The following is a 17,986-nucleotide window of genomic DNA, read 5'->3' as shown; positions in this document are numbered from 1 at the left end:
CATTTAGTCCTCAATGCAATGACTTCATGTAAGATGCTTACTGAGGCTGAATATGAGGTGCAGCCAGCAGTAACAAACAAGAAGGCATATAAAAAGGCATGGTCTTACTTCATTTTATTTATCACGAAAGCAAGGATAGGCTCTTCTTGATGTATGGAACACTGGCTCCCGGAAACTGAGCAGGTGTAACCTGGAAACATATGAGTAAATGAAACAATGTGCAGCTCTGGCAAATTAAATTAGCAGGCAATAGTGATTATTTAAGCAACAAAACTAAGAAATAAATATCTGCTAGAAGCTTTCATGTTTAATCCATGTACTACTGATGTTCTGTAAAGGAGCTATAATAACAGTATAAGGAGTCATGGTAAATGTGGTAAGAGCTTTGTACAAGCTGCTAGACAGAAAGTATACAAGTGAGCTTCTATGGAGATTTAACTAGCTTCATGCTCGAATTATCTGCCCAAAAAATCCTGTAATATTTTTATTTTATCCTTGATTAAATGTTATTACATATAGCATTATGCTTTAAATTATCTGATGGTCACTATGGCAATGCGAAGCTTGAACATAGCAAGCGAAAACATTGCATCTGGAATTTACTACTTCCTGTCACCCTTTAATTGGTTTAAGAGAAAACATTCATCTTTAAAGTAGGTGCAGCCTGCTGCTTACACATGACAGCAGTGGTGGTCAGACATGCAGCAAATGAACTAAATCAGCTCCATGCTCAACGTGACTGTCACACGAATGTGATGGGGCTCTTCCTCTCTGTGCATTCACTAAGTTCCTGCTAGAGTGAACCTTTCATGCAACATATATATTTGACACTTTATAATAACAATAAGCGCTAAGTTAACCCAAGAAGTCTTGAAAAATAGTGCAGGCTTTTCTTAGTAAAGAAACAAAGCTATAACATAGCCAGCACATAGCAAATCGCCGAGCATATATTAAAATGTGCCATCATAAATAGCTGGTGCAGAAGTCGACCTAGGAACATATGTGTGCTATCTGGCCACCTATGATCTTGAAGCAGCACACTTACATCTGACACGTACACTTAGAAAGGGCATACACAGGTGCCGGACTGCAACTACTGCTTTATTGCTCAAAGACCCATCTTTTATAGTGTCTCTTGTGAAGCGTACATGCCCTGATGGCAGTGAGGTGAGACAAGAGCCAGGATAAAATGCACAAAGAACACAAATAAAGATGAAATTTTTGGATTTCCACTCTATGAATAACCAAAGTCCAAGATAGCAGCATGCTTCTTCAGAGAATGATACTGAGGGGCAACTGATACACCTATCTTTCCATTTGTCAATTTCTATTGCTTCAAGAAATTCCCGTTTGCTTTTTGTGTTCTCTGCGCACAACTTCCGTATCTTTCAGTATGGGTTTGCAGCCACAATCCTTGCAATGAAACGCTCAATGATCTGAATCTTTAGCCATGTAGTGATAGTTGTGCTCAGTTAGCCTTGCACTCAAGGACCTGCCCGTCTGCCCAATGTATACCTTGTTACAGGACAGAGGGAGCTTATAAACCACTCTTTCTGAACAATTCACACATGGCTTTCAGTGGTTGATTGCACAGGCACTTGTTCCTTTTTTCGCGCCATTCCCCTTTTTGCACAGGCTCGACAATCACAGAGGCGCGCAAAACACCACATCAATGCCAGCCCTGTGACCTATCTTTAGCAGATTTGGGAAATTGTGAGTACATAAGGCATGACCAGCTTGCAATGCCTTGTGACTGTGCGTGGATCCGCTAGTCTTTTCTGTCTTCTTATGTAAGCATTCTGCAACTGATCAAGAGCTTCGATGAATACCCAGAGCTCCTGAGGCAGGTTACCTGGTTTGTTAAGCTTGTTTCACATTTGTGATGGCATGTTTTTTGCAGTGTGTTAAGAAAGCAAGAGCGGACAGTCATCCTTTTCACAAGCTTTGAATGGGCCGAGTGGTAGGGAAGGGCAGCTTTGTTGCTCCTTGGCTCATAAGACCAACAGATTTGATCAGAGGATACATATGCACCAAAGTCTAAAAACCTAATAAAACCGCTGATAGGTAGCTTATGTGTTAGTAACAATGACGTGATGCATTTACAAAACACTGCATTGGTGTGTATGTTGGTATTATGAACCAAGGAGCAACAAATCTGTCCTTCCCTACCAATCGGCCCATTCAAAGCTTGTGAAGAGGGCGATTGTCCGCTCTTGCTTTCTTAACGCACTGCAAAAATCATTCCATCACAAATGTGAAACCAGCTTCACAAACAAGGTAACCCGCCTCGGGAGCCCTAGGTATCCATCGAAGCTCTTGATACGTTTCAGGTTACTAAACACAAAAAAGTGAGCGGATCCACTGCAGTCACAAGGACTGTCAAGATAACGCAGTCATACCTTAAGTACACACAATGTCCCACAATCTGCAAAAGATAGGTCAAAGGCAGGCGTTGATGTAGTGTTTACCACACCTGTGCAGTTGTCGATCCTGTGCAAAAAGGTGAATGGCACAAAAAGAAAGAACAAGTCCCTGTGCAGTCAACCATCGAAAGCTCTATGTCACTTGTGCAGACGGAGTGGTTTATAGGAGCCTTCTGTCCTGTAACAAGGCATACACTGGGCAGACATGCAGGTGCTTGAATATACAAGGCTAAATGAGCACATTTATCCCTGCACGGCTAAAGATACAAGTCATTTAGCCTTTCATTGCAAGGATTGGGGCTGCAAACCTGTCCTGAAAGATACGGAAGTTTTGTGCAGGGAACGCAACAAAGCAACAGAAACTGACAAATGGAAAGATAGGTCTATCGGTTGCACCTTGGTATCATTCTCTGAAAAAGCGTGCCGATATTTAGACTTTGATTATTCAGGGTGGGAATCCAAAAATGTCACCTTTATTTGTGTTTTTTTGTGTGTTTTACTTTCGCTCTTGTCACACCTCACTGCCATCAGAGCACGTGTGCTTCTCAAGTGGCACTACAAAAGACGGGTCGTCTTTAGGCAATATTGCAGAATGTGCAGTCCAGCGCCTGTGTATGTCCTTTCTATGTGTACGCGTATGTGTCAGATGTAAGTGTGCTGCTTCAATATCATGGCTCACCAACTAGCCCATCAGTATCTTTTAAGCAGCTGTGATCAATCTATAGCTCAACCAATCATTTCTTTTATCAGGCCTCTAAAATTTGTGCATAACTTTGTGGCCATAATGTAAATAATGAAAGAAGGGAACTATTTGTTTTCTACAGCAAATATTAGGAACACTTACTATACTTCATCCAGTTGCTAACAGTACAGTTTGTAGAAATAGCCTTTCTTCAACTTATATGCATGTTCTGATTTCATTATTTAAGACTACATGACTATTAAAATAGCGTACACACCTATCGGTCTCCACGCATACAGTGTTGAGGGCCTCCTCTTGAACCGTCTCGCCACGTAGGCAGCTCTTCCCCCAAACAGCGGCTTGCTGTGGAGCCCACCATCAGTAAAGACGTGGTGCAAAAGTGCCCCGACGAATTTTCCACGGCCACTGGTACAGTCAGAGGCCTGGCTCAGCTGATCGAGGATGTTCTTATCAATCAGCGTCCGACCACCAATGTCAACCTGTAGAAAATTAAGCGACACTTTAAAAGCTCACTTTTGATCACACAGAGCATGAAGGTGAACAATTTATCATCAAAAGGACAAGCCATAAAAGACAGCAGAAGAAAAATAAATGTCTTGCAGCCCCGTTGCGTGGTTTGCATTGCAGAGGCATTTTTTTGACAGTTGCTTGCAGTTACTGACACTGCAGCACTTGTGCGAACAAATATAAGTTGTTCAGAGGTGGACTTAGTAGTTGCCGGCTGGTTGCCCACAGCCGGCAACTAGTGAGCGTGTTCGTACACGATCATTGTTAATTATTGCTAAATAGCATACAGCACCAGCAACTTTCCTGCAACGGCTTGTTACCTGCCATCATGCTGCCCAGATATCAATTTTAGTCATAGTCACACATCGCAAGATCAACTGCAAATCTTTAAGTGATCCATACAGATCCCTTTCGCTATGTCAAGTGATTCCAGGGGCCAGAAGTTGGGAAACACTTATTTAATCATGCTTTGTTCACGGAATCATTTCAAGTGCACTATATTGCCAAAAAAGAAAGCAAAAGAAAGAAGGGAGAACAACTGGCAGCACACAATAAGCGTACCTGTGTGCAAGCAATTACTGGTTCTTCTGGCTTGCTCTTGATGTTGTTGAGGATTTTTCGTAGCCTCTTCACTCTCTTGCCAGCTTCTGCATAATGAGAAAGCAATACAACCGCTGAATAAAAGTAATATGTACTTCAACCATTTCAGCGATAAAGCACCAAATGCTACTTCCTTATGCAGCGAAATATGTCACACTTAATAATGAATTTTGCGAGCCTGGCATTTAACATGAGTCGGATGCATGACACTTCGTGATAGTCGAGTGAAGCCGAGAAGCCTTCCATTAAAGTGTTGCAGGTCTTCACACATGCTGCACAGATAGTTTTGAATTCAAGAATAGGCATGTTTATCCACAAAATTATTACAAAAAATTTATGGGTATTTCTTTCAAGCAGCAAAAGGGAACAAATCAGTATGATCAATACATCTAAGCTGTTTAAAATATGCTTCAGTATTCAATATTCCTCATAAATTCTAGTACGGATTGAATACTACCAGACCATACACTGCTGCAGTGTGCTTTTTTGTCCCGAGTCATGGAATTCCATACATAAACCGGCTAGAGGGCCTCGACACCTATACTTCCATAAATATTACAGGGCGTGTACACAGGAGCGTTTGATGTGGAAGGGCATGTTCAACTGGTTCTTATGTTAGCACTGTTTATTCGGTGTGGCAAAGTAGATTCGGAATTGCCATGCAGGGAAGGGCCTTAAAGATCCTTTGTTATATTCTCAGAAACCATTAAATAGATAGTGTAAGATTGTTGCCTGCTGTTGATGTGTCACGCAAGTTTGCACCAGTGTCAGACACAATGTGCCCTGCACTCTTCTCCAGATGCTGTGGATGACAGTATTTAAAGTATTTTATAAATGCAGTATTACATATCAGCTACACAGTGAAATGCCACCAATAATAAAAAATGTATATAAGTGCTTGATGCTTATGTAACCAAGTGTTTCTTGCTACCAGCTACTGTGTTAGCAATGTATTTTATTTATGTGACTGAATGAATTAGTTGAATATTTTTATTGTCCACTGCATATGTTTTAGGTATACTGAAATAGCAAGAACCAAATTCTTTTACCAACAGTTTTTCACAGGGCGGTTAAGAAAAAAAAAATTTCAAAAGAAAGTGTCTGATATTACAACATCTTTATGACAAGGCACTTTTCTGTGCGAACATACAAGTAGAAATTTGGGCGCTCTGAAGGGAAAAATAACCCAGATTTGGTCTAAAGGTTGCATCTTTTCTCTCGTATTCAGAGGCTTGCATGCTTTCATAACCTTTTTTCTTTCTTTATTGCAAGAAGGCATATATTTATTGTAACACCGGATTAACAAGTCTTTTTCTGTAAAACACTACAGGTTTGAGTAAAATCTTGTTCTTTAAAATATCCAGAGCACACAAATAACTTCACAGAAATAATTTTGCAACATGAAAAAGATACCCATGGCTGAGAGAGAAACTACCTGGTGGCGTCAATCACATGCGCTTTAGGCATTTTTTTATACTTTTTTACAACACGGTAGCATTCGATTCGCGAACGATCAACCAGCCTCTTTTATAGGACGATCCGCGTTTATTAGACATGACACGATATCGGCCACGACATTTCTGCATGATTATTTGATGACAATACAAGGAAAAGACGGTCCGCCAATTCGATTTTCATATAAACGGCTGTGCATGGGTCCTGCTGCAACGGTAATACTTAAAACAGGGTCAAGCAAGTTAAACGTTCAAATTCTGTGATTTTACTATCCAAAGCCACGATCTCACTACAAGGCACGCGGCAGTGTATAACTGAAATAAATTTGACCACGACCCCGACCTTTAACAAGCACCCATATCCAAGCACGAGCGTTTTTTGCATTTCGCCCCATCGAAATCCGGCTGCCGCAGCCGGAGTTGCACCTGCGGCCTCAAGGTCAGTGGTGCAACACTACCGCGACGGGTGGGGACGACCATGACAAGACAGGAACAGGCGCCCTTGTTTTAAGTGTTTTCGTGCATTTCAGTTCGCGATAAACTTGGCTACCGTGTAGTACAGACGAATAGGCCAAGCTGCTAAATACACAGCTTAAACAGACGACATGACCCCACCTTGGCGCTCGATGGACCAAATGAGTATGCAACACGCTACACATGCACCCGGGACCGGCCCGGCACGAAATGTTTTGAAACACCCACGCGGTGCACCACGCGTGAATCAGACATACAGCTCGGAGTGGTTGACTCAAACAGCACGAGCGCCACAGGCGCAAGTCTGCCCGACGTACACCCAGAGACAAAAAAAAGCGCCCCGCGACTTCTACGACACCAGTCAGAACGTTGCCGAACAGACAAGAAACGTGCTTACCGTCGGGTCAGCCGGCGCTCCATTCTTCATGCACGCTTCCACGCAGCCCAGTCGGTGGCATACCTCCGCGTCAGCCAGTGGACGGACGGGCACATTCAGCTTTTCGTCTCCGACGCTCTTGGCAAAAATGTCTCTTGTCCGCGCAACAGCAGATCACAACGCACACGCATGCTTACAACTCGCGACGCACACAACGTACACACGGAGACACGAAAAAAAGCAAAATGGCGACGAAAACAAATGCCAAACAACCAAACACGCAAAAAAAGAAACAAATTTCAATGTTGCTTGTTAACTTTTGTACATTTCGCTAGGTTTGGTAAAAAACTTTCAAAAATATTTCGTTCGGGAAGAACTCCTATAATTATTTTGCACAGCTGTCAGTTATACACAAAGTGTAATAAAATAAATTATCTTGCTGCGCAAATCGCAATTGTCTGCGTTGAAACAATGATTCAGTATCGATGGCAATGTTGAAGCATCGCCTCCGAGATTTCCTCCGTGACGACACATCGTCTCGATCTCGAAGGCAACAAATGCATCAAGTTGTCACGAAGCGAGTAGTCGCAAACGGTGGCGATTTACCACTGGTTTGGCTCATTCCCTAAGTGCTCGTTGTTGCAGCCGCGCGAATGCAGTGGCAAAGCTGTGCTGCTTAACCAATGCGCTGAAGGTTACCTTACGCGGCAACGATGGCGCGAGAAGAAGTGAACGGCATCAATCGACAAATGTTTTCTTCTGACGACGGGCAGGTCGCGCACGCTGATGCGAACATGAGTCTGTATGAGTCGCGTCTCGGTCGCTATATACAGGTGTAAAACCTGAATAAATCAAGCAGACTAAGAGACTATTTGTCTCCGCCCTGTTACAAAGGTTTTTGGTGCCGATCATCATCATCATCATCATTGTAGTTGGTCGCGTGACCTCTGCCAATCGGCGTGTAGGCGCGCTTACACTGAATGTTGCATATTTTGCCGTAATGCAATAGTGTAAATTTACCCGAGGTCGCCTTTCCGCAGGCTCTGTATTGTTGTGGTAGCTTGTGATGCCACGTAATATAAATTTTGGTAAGGTCCAGTAGGATCCGTACATTGACGTACCGATAGGCTCGAAACAAAAGTTGAAGAACCGGTTACCTATCAGTATTCTGGGTGCTTCTGCATGCATTGAGGAAGACATGAAGCTACGCTGACGACAAAGGCGCTCTTTGTCCAGCCAGTTTCGATTTCAAGGAGCCTGCCAAGGGGAACTAATTGTTCGCGAAGCTCCCACATGAAATCCACTATTCAAAATTTGATCATTGGGATAGGTAGTGTCGAGCATGGGCACCAAAGTACTCATTTGCTGTAGCCACCTATTGCTGATAATTAGAAAGTTAATTAGCGTAACCTTACTAATTATGCACGTAAGTGCGGCAATTGCTCTGTATCTAGAGGCCGCCAATCTGTGCACTCGTATGGTAAACATAACATTACCGTGATTTATATTTTGCAAGTTTAAAAATTTGGTGCAGCGAAAAAGAAAAAGTACCCTGTACATTGCCCAGTGGGATGAACCTCTTCTTTCCTTGGTAGTACAATGTACAAGCTTTACACTGAATCACCTACACTCAATCTTTTTCAGGTCTTCCATTGCAGTTATAGCGCACATTGCAATATCCACAATGATTAAAATAAGTTGAACCTATCCGGAGATTGTGCATTTGGCGCTGCAGCGGCTCAATACAGCATTATTTTGCATTAATAATGCATTAGTGCATTATTTTGCAGTGGCCTTTATTCTGCACTTGAATGTACAACTGCCTGTGCAACAAATTTTTAAATAATAATTGGTTGAAGCTCTGGCCACCTTAATTACGCCATTTCATGTTGTAGCCTAAACTAAGGAACCTAAACTAATGTTTATTGTTTCGTGTAAATTGTATGTCGCCTGTTTAACTCGGTCCAGTTGTTGGCATTACGCAATAGAAATTGAACAATATTTCATCAATAAAAAAATTATTGTGTAGTTGTCAATAAAAATTTTCTTGAACTATCATGGTGCTGGCTCAATGAATGTTGTAATTTTGTGGAGTTTCTATGGAATCAATGATAGTACAACAGATCAACAATGGAAATTCAACAACCATTTTTGTAAGGGATACAACGCAACTGCAACGCAAAGTTGGCAGGTAACGACGCTATGCGGTGCGCATCTCACATCGCGTGACAAGTGGCTCGATACGATGCAAGTGCTGCGTGGCGTGCTATCTAGGTGCAATACTAGACAGCTGTTATGCAAAGTGTGCGCGTATCGACGCTATATGCGTGGCGCGCATATCGCCTGACTCCTCGCGTGCAAAGACGCCTGTATACGGCATATTTCCGCAGCAGCTAGCAAGCGCTGACGTGGAGCACTAGTACAGTAGCTGACCCTGCGATGAGGGTCTGGGCTCGATCCCTGCGGGAGCTGGATGTTTTTCTCATTATTGGCGGTAGCTGCGGCAGCCACCGATGGGGGTGGCGGCAGCACACAGCATCGCCAACCTAAACGGCTATTGGATTGAGCCCATAACTGCTTACGCTGTATGAAAAGCAAGACCGAAAAAGAAAGCATGCGCACATAACGAGACTGCCAGTAGATGTGCCCGACGCTTCGACGATGAATACGTTTCCCATATTTCTAAGCCCTCTCTACGTTTACACCTGACTCAATGGTTGTGGGATTGTGCTGATGAGCCCAAGGTCACCGATTTGACTTCCGGCCGCGTTGGACGCATTCCAACCCGAGTGACATGTAAGAACGCTCGTGTAGTTTGCTTTATGTGTACATAGAGGGAGGTTAAAATTATTAAGGAGCCTTATGCTAACGCGTCCGTCTTTATGACCAACAGGAACAAAACATCGCTGTGCGCGCCTTTGTACAACTTTTGAAGTGATAAGACATGTCACAATAATACTAAGTCATACAACACTTATTGCTTGCATCGTTATTATTAACAGGCACGTTTATTTAAATGTTCATCGTGTCTTCGTGTTTATGCGCGATTTTCACAGACCTAATTCACAAGTTCCCAGCATTTTTTTATGTGCAAATATTGGTTTTGTGAACGTTTATACTGTATGAACTCAAGTGTTTCGTGTGAACATTTCGTTCTTTTTTTGATTATTTATGCTATGTGAACTCTACTGTTGCGCGAACGTTTGTTTGTATTGCAGGACTGAAATTTAGTATGTGTACGTTCGTTCATGTGTTTATTTGTCCAGGTTTGTGGTTGTTGAGAACTTATTGACGCTAACTATCATGTAAGAGGAGTAGCCTGGGCCACAGATAGGCATCAACCTCTGCCTAAATACATTTAATAAAAAAAAACAGTGCAGTAGAAGAGGCTTGGCAGTCGGTGGTTCGTGATGACCAGGTGCATTGAGATGACCATTTACAAGCAATTTAAAAATAAGAGCTTTGTAAACCTTTTATTAAAGTACGCAAAACAATAAATAGTGAGCCTAAGATCGCAACGTAAAAAAAGCAGTGATCAGATGTGATTTACATTTATTGATGCACCACTCAGGGTCAAAAAAAGTTATTTTCGTTTTAAAGCTATCGGCACTACCCGGGTATTTTGGTACATATCAAGGAATTGTACGGTGTTGATAACTTTGTATGTTTGTTTTACGACATAGAGAGCACCTAAACTTGCGAACCCAGCAACAAAATAACATTTAAGACTTATATAAAAAAATGCTGGTACAGCAAGTTCCCCCCCCCCCACCCTATATATTTAAAATTTCGGGGATCTTCAAAATCTTCTTTATCGTCAAAAAAAGAAAGCCCAATTGCAACCCCCATAATCTCCGTCCTTTAAAGAAACCATAGAGCACCAGGAAGATCGTTTATTCTAGCCATGTCTTTGGTTACCACTTTGCGTTCTGGCAATGTTCCAAAGCTTAAAATAATTTCGAAGTGTGCTTCTTATTCAAACTGTTATGGGAAAGTTCATGCGAATTATGAACGACAGATGCAGTCCCAATTCGCTTTACTGTTCTTGCTTCTTCTTTACTCCGCATCGCGCTTTTCTAGCAGGCGTGTATGACGTGATACGAGCCGCTTGAATGCGAAACGGAAAAGGAGCTATGAGCGCACATACAACCTTTTAAACGTAGTTTAATGTTCTATGAAAACTCGTCAGGTGAGGCTGGTACTTGGTGGAAATAAAATGAGCACGTGCCTACGGTTCTTCTGATTGTTTCTTCATTACTTCTTTTAACTATAGGTAAGTGTTCATTCTATTTTTACTAACTTCTAAGACACAACTCCTTTCTTTCTAAGCTCGAGACGTTTTTCTTTTATTCATTGGACTTGTCGCACCGCATACGTACAAGAGAAATTAAGAATAGGCGTTAAATAAATTCGAGCAGCCATGTTTTGAGGCAGGTATTGCAGCAATGAATTCGCGCACTTATTCATTACTTCATGGATAAAGCCACCTGGGACATATTGGGCTTTAGCTCGGCCTCTCTGTGCATCGTGTGCCTAATTTCCTTTGTGTCAGAACACAGCCCCAAAATTTGACGGCTGTCTGCGCCCTACATCACAAGCAACGAATGAACTTATGTTTTTTCTCTCTCTTTCACTCTCCATTACCCTCCCCACATGTAGGGCAGCAAACTGGGCTTTGTCTGGTTAACCTCCCTGCCTTTCCTTCTTCCATTCTTTCTTTCTCTCTCTCTCATGTTGTTTCACGGGAGATTGTGGGGTTTATCTCCGCACAAGGCTTGCGATCCCGGTTAAAATCGTCCACTAATACCCTCCGCTGAAGATGAGCACGATAACCAAGACCACGAGAAAGCTAGACTTGTATTCAAAGTGCACTAGAAAGCCGCTCTGCCCACCCTCTTCCCCGAAAACAATGACCCTATGTCGCGTGGCTTGGGCGTTTGGCAACTACATACTAAGAAGAGCGCGCAACGAAACTGCGCTGCCGCCCAGACGCTTGGTTCCATTATCCACCCGTGCACTCCAGCATGGGCAAGAGAGCACGGGCAATGCGGGCAAGGCAGATGATGATTACTGTGGTGGGACAAGATGAGACCCAAAGGGTGTAAACATTTTTACGAATGCAAGTTATCGTTATCCTTAAAAAGAAATCTTTGCCTTATTGCCTTCGTCATTCGGTTGATGCCATTTTTTCGTCGTCATTCCGTCATCGTTACTACGTGGTCATGATGCCGTTATGCTCATAGCCGACCTTGTTATGTGGCTGTAATGGCAACGTGCACCAATACCGGAAGCAGGGAGTGTCTCATGTAGCCGAAACAAGTAATCTTTGCAATGGCCACTACAATTTCTAAATAAACATATATTCAGCGGCATGGTGTGTCGCTACATTGCTTGAATACTAATCCCATTGCCGTCGACAGTCATCGTGAGGTGGGTTCTGCCGGAGTTCTTTTTTTTTTTCATTTGCGATTAAGAGGAAGAAATGGAGATGAGCAGCCAGTCATATGCAGAGCAGATAATTGTTGGCCTGCATTGGTGGCCTATTAGTGTTACGTATTCGGCGCCAAAACAATGGAAGCACAATCGATTACTGCAGAAAATTGGTGCTGTGATGGAACTAGGAAAGTGGGGGGAGGGGGTAGGCATACGATAGCGTGTTGTAGGGAAGGCGAGCGTCACTGAAAACTTTTTAGGGAAGCAATTCGTTCTGCAATGGATATATAGTAAGCTGGTGTTCATGATGATGACTTCCCCATAGCCGGCATATAAAGCAAAATGAAAAAGCATAGAAATATTTTCTAATCACGTTAGTTTTCGTTACTGCATCAAAAGAAAGTGTTGCACATAATTGTGAAGCGCTGTCTCTTGCATAAAGTCCAAAAAATAGCGGTGATAAGGACTAAAGACTCACTTTTGTAAGAATGGCACCCGATTAGGGTGAAAGCCCCCACGGCTTAGATGACGTTGAAGAGCCGATTGCAGACCAGGGCACGTCTGTCGTCTGGACAGTACCGACATCTAGAAGAGGCGTCAAGGTATCCCCACTGAGCTCACATGGACGGTGTGACAGCCGCACTCACGCGGACTCTTCGGAGCGGTGCCTCCTCTTGAGGGGTGAGGACACCCGGGCGGTCAGAGCCACACGGAGGTATGACAGCTCGCGTGGTGCGCCGAAGCATTTCTTTATGAATGTCCATTGTTTCAGAGTGCGGGAACTTGAGCAAAGACAACGGGTGCACGACCGTCAAGGGATGGCATGCGGCGCCTGCCGCGGTATGAGCAGGAACACTTGACCGATGAATCTAGCAGACTCCAACCGGGCACGGATAAGTCGTCGCACAGTGGCGAAAACCCATCGCTACATCAGCTGAATGGCCGACTGGACGGAATGAGCGCACCGCTCGCGTCGAATTGGTGTATAGGATCACGCCTATTGGGCGTTGCACCTTGGCGATTGACAACAGAGTGGTCATGCCATCGCGGAGTGCAACTAGTTCCACCAGTACCGTGGAAATGGGTGCATCCAACTCATAAGAACACGTTCACTTCCGGATAGAAAGCCCACACTAAGGATGCATGACGAATTGCCGAACTCGACCCGGCATCCACATAGGCACTTAGGTTTAGTTCCTGAAACTTCAAACAGGAAGGCAGAGGCGCGGTGGTGCTCACGGAATTTCAGTTTCGATTAGTCACCTGCCTAATGCAACCATGTGACACTATTAGTCTACTGTGGTGCTGCTGGTGATAAGGATTGATCTAGCAAGAGAAAATACCGGTCCACTTAATTCGTCAAGGCCGTTAGCCTCATGAACATTACTGTGCTTTATCACCCGCGCTTCGCGTCTGTGACGAATGAGCTCATCGGGGTATTCATCTGAGCTTCTGCCTCAAGTATCTTGATAGCTGCGAGCCTTGGAAGGCCTGTAATCACAAGTATGGCTTCACGGTTAATGTTTTCCAGTCAAGCCCATTCGGCTTTGGTAAGGCGCTGAAACTGTGCTTGATAGATCAAGCGAGGCTGGAGTAAGGAGCAAACCAGCTGCAGAACAATGTGGGTGCGAGCTCCACCTGATCTCTGGGTGATGTGACGAAAGGGCTGTAGCATGCTAGAAGCGGATCTGCGGGCAGAGCATAGCCAGGGCGATGCCGATGCGGATGCAGAAAATTCCACTCCAAGCACGCGGACTTTGGTTACCTCTCCCAAGACGCGACGCGACCATCGAGCGTAAGTCGAAGATGTTAAGCTTTGGACGGCCCCGGCTGTTAGCAATGCTCACGTAGGAGGTCCTTTCAGTTGAAAGTGTGAGCCCCATTGAGGTTCACCAAGCAAGTGCTGTATCATGCTGCCTGCAGTGCCCACTCTTGATGCTTCAAAATGGGATTGGTGATGAGTGATGGATTGTTGTGGGCGTTGCGTCTATGGGACCAAATTAACATTGCGCAAGCTGTTCGTTCAAAAAATATTGTCATACTAAAGAAAAGGTTTGACGTAGTAGTTCTGCGGAAACCCGCAAGGTGGAGAGAAGTAATGAATAAAGGAAAAATGAGACATCCACCCGTTCGTAGCAGTTGCTACAAAGGAAACCCATACGGGTTCCTCGAAAGAAAAGCCTCATAGTTGAAGAAGCCTCAAGTTGAAGTTTTCTTCAACTTGAGGCTTTTCTTTCGAGGAACCCGTATGGGTTTCCTTTGTAGCAACTGCTACGAACGGGTGGATGTCTCATTTTTCCTTTATTCATTACTTCTCTCCACCTTGCGTGTTTCCGCAGAACTACTACGTCAAACTCTTGCATTTGCTTCGTGTTGTCGACAAATTCGACTTCGCCCTGCCATCTGCTAGCCGCCTGGTTAGCTCAGATGGTAGAGCGGCTGCCCCGATGAGGCTTTTCTTTCGAGGAACCCGTATGGGTTTCCTTTGTAGCAACTGCTACGAACGGGTGGATGTCTCATTTTTCCTTTATTCATAAAGAAAAGGTGGGTCAAAGGTAGGTCGATAATTTACGCCGATTTGCTGCCCACTCTGCCATGGATCCCGCTAGTACCAGTAGTAGTGTCAAATAAATAAGTAAATAAATAAATAAATAAATAAATCAGTTACTAGCAACATGTGTTCGTACAGAAAGAACAATAGCAGCGTGACATTCAGTGGCGTTTGCAGTTTTGCATCGGCAATGTTGCGAAATATCCAGCATATATACTCAGCTCCTCAAAACTACGGGCTGAAATCACAAAAGCTGTAGTTCGTAATAATATTTTCCGATTGGTCAATGGCCTTTACTAATATAATGTATTCGATGTCAATAGTGGACGGTTTTTGTTTTCAGAAGCATGGTACAAGCGTAAGCATACATTTTGTGAATAGAAGCTCAGTTTACTAAACTCTCGCTTAAGCTTAGACTGCTGATTAACTTCTTTTCACCTGGGTTTAGGGGAAAATAATGACATGTTTCTCGCAGCTTTGCAAGTACTAGACCGGGAAAAAGCAATCAAACTGCAAAATACGAATCGTCTCGCAAGCTTAATCATGAACGGTGGCCGCACAACAAAATCGGGGAAACTCAACGAGGCTGCCGGGGTCCATGAAAAACTCAGACACCATCGTTGTAACGGAGAAAGCGAAGGAGTTTGAAGCTGCGCCTGATTACTTTGATAATGAATTGAAACGTAATGAAAAAGTGAGATCAACTACAGGAAGCGCAGAGACAAAAGAAATGATGGAGAGCAAACAAATAAACTTCGTTTACCCTCACGTGCTAATAACCTATTATTTTTCCGTTTTGCCGCCGAGGCACTCAATAACCTGTGCGACTACAAAAAACATGCATCGCTATACGGTAGGAGACGGTCTTTTGCTTTTGGCTCTTATCCATGCTCGGGGTAAAGCTTCTCAGCAAACAAAGTACTAATTAAACGCGCATGCTTAAGTAATTTGCAACAAAATGGCACAGCTGCCTTCAGCGTTCTGGTTTCGGAAAGCAATTAGATGCACAAAGCAGTCACCTCTGTTCAGTCAGCACAATAATCTGGCCGCTAATGAAATGGCATCGTCTTGCGTGGTAAAAATCGAAAGAAAATTGGCCGCAGTTATGCTTTCTTTTTTTTGTCTGTTTGGTTGTTCATCTTGCAAAGGATTACGCCTTCCATTTTCCGTAATTCGGCCTTTCAGTGTTCGCTCCTTTGGAAAACGAGGAGAACTTATATTAGGACAGAATGCTATTAGAGCATTGGACTTCCTGTACCTAAGAATATCTTTATCTAAAATGACCAACTACAATGTCGAAAGGGATGAATACAAAACTTTAATAACAAGTGGTACAAGAGTCACGCGATTATTCGACACCTATGTAAAAATACTTTGAGAGCCTTGTGTTTTTGGTTACATGGTGCAGGTGCTCCTATAAAATATTTATTTTTTGCCATGGATTGGATATTGCACGGCGTAGTTTTGCGCACTTGTTACGTTAAACTAAAAAAAAAGATTAAGTGACAGTTTTTAGGTTCTGCAGCCTTCTTCGTCAACATTCTAAATTAGTAAAATTCAGAAAACTCGCCTGTCTGGCATCTCCCATATGTTTTAATGGAAGCTATGGTATTACACCCGCTCCTTGGTTAACCGTTGTGCCGCCAGCTTTTGCATAAACAATAGATTATTCGATTGCTCATTAGACAATCAACCTTCCTTCGTTTCTTTCTTACCTCCCTCTCTTTGTCTGCATTAATGATTCTCTTCCCAAGTGTTCACTTTGGCTCATTGATGACCATAGGCTTTCTGCGCGATAACAAATCATCGCCTGATTATGCAATCCTGGTAACATAGCTTGAGCTTTTAGAATTAGCGCACTGAGCGAAAAACGAGCATTCCTTTCAGCAAGACACATAAGGGCACAATATTTATCACAAAAAGCCATAACGTCATGTTCCCTTGGATACCGGAACATGGATACTGGAATGTGCTGCACGATAAAGCACTCCCTCTCTCTTCTGCTGGTGAAGTGACTATGCATCCTATCTGCAGTTATGCAACGCGCCTACAAGACCGCGAGCAGAGGAAAGTGCGACGGCAGCTTCATTTCACGCCGCCCTCACACGTCACAGGAGTGCGTAGTCTGGTAAATTCAACAAAATAAATAGAGGCACCTTATATTGGTTTGTATGGCCGTTGAGAAATGTCGAAGTGCGAAAGAAAAACCCAAAAAGCACAAAAAAGAAAAAAAGTGCACCTATTGCACTAATGGTGCAAGGCTGGAGCCAACAGCGGAGCTTGTGATCATCTAGCTTTTACGTGGCTTGCCTAAGTTGTCTGTAGGCTTTGCGAGGTTATGTTAGGTTTGGCTAAGTTGTTGGTAGGCTTGTCTAAGTCATTTCTAGGTTTTGCGAGGTTATTCTAGGTTTTGCTAAGTTGCTGTCTCGTCGGGCTTGACGCTGGAAGTTTTCGTGCAGTCGCAGGCCGAGATCGCTTTCTCGGTGACGTCGAGCGTTCAGGCACCGACTCGCGCGTTCCCTGGACTGAAATTCGGGATCCTCGACTCGGCGTCACCTCTTCTCAGCCACAGCTTCGGCGCGGTGTTCCGGATCAGCTCGGCGGCGACGCATCGCTTCTCGCTTGGTAGTACGGTGCTCTTCCTGGTAAGCAGCTTCTTCTTCTTCGGGCGTCCGAACTTTCTTCGGTCTTCCCATGGCAGCGGCACGTACGCACAGAGTAGAGGAGGCGAGAGGTGTGTCGCCGCACCGGCTCTTCCGAGCTTTTACTCGCATGTGACGTCACGAGGTCACGATCCGCCCTACGCGTGCGGGGTGCGAGGAAGTTACGTGGTTCGGTGCTCTCGCAGGTGGTTGCTAGGCAACGTGAAGCGGCTCACACACCTCATAGCTGGGCTGAGTTTTCTGGTAACGCTCCACGGCAACAACCTAGCTGACAAGGCTGCTCGGTTTGCCCACGAAGATACCCAGACGCGTTCAATACCTTTGGCGGGGTCGGACGCTGCCAGGGAACTTAGCCTACGTGCACGCAAAAAGTCGCAAGATCTCTGGAGTTCAAGTGCCTACAATTGCCGATTATATACACTGGACCCCACGCTACGGCTACAACTGCCATCTAGCCTATCCCGCGATGAAGCAACCTTGCTGTACCGCTTGTGGCTGGGAGTAGCGTTCACGAACTCATACTCTTATCGTTTGGGCATGGCCGAGAGCCCGATGTGCGATTCCTGTAGGTGCGAGGAGACCATCGAGCACTTATTGTGTACCTGCCCCCACTACGATGTACAACGCCTCTCTCCGCGGGAAACTTTACACCGACTGGACTTAAGACCGTTCAACGAGTCAAAAATACTCGGACCGTGGCCACACCCGTCACTAGCATGAAGAGCGAATCGTGCATTAGTGCAATACTTGAAGTACACCGGCTTACGAGACCGTTTATAGTGTCCCTGTGCATAGTGTCCCA

General features: G+C 44.3%; 2 long non-coding RNA genes across 2 annotated transcripts in view; both read right to left on the bottom strand.

Annotated features, from left to right (window-relative positions):
- The window catches only part of LOC135904600 (uncharacterized), a 498,596-nt gene that overhangs the window by 86,020 nt on the left and 394,590 nt on the right, over positions 1-17,986 (bottom strand). The window lies entirely within an intron of this gene.
- On the bottom strand, positions 100-6,779 carry LOC135904597 (uncharacterized). Its single transcript, XR_010565163.2, has 4 exons — positions 6,559-6,779; positions 4,195-4,280; positions 3,383-3,605; positions 100-190 (listed from the first exon to the last, which is right to left on the bottom strand). It is a non-coding gene; the product is annotated as an uncharacterized lncRNA (long non-coding RNA).

This window comes from Dermacentor albipictus, chromosome 4 (assembly GCF_038994185.2).
Source record: "Dermacentor albipictus isolate Rhodes 1998 colony chromosome 4, USDA_Dalb.pri_finalv2, whole genome shotgun sequence".
Classification (NCBI taxonomy): Eukaryota; Metazoa; Arthropoda; class Arachnida; order Ixodida; family Ixodidae; genus Dermacentor; species Dermacentor albipictus.
Note: the sequence above shows the minus strand (reverse complement) of the source record. Positions and strands in the feature narration are given on the sequence as shown.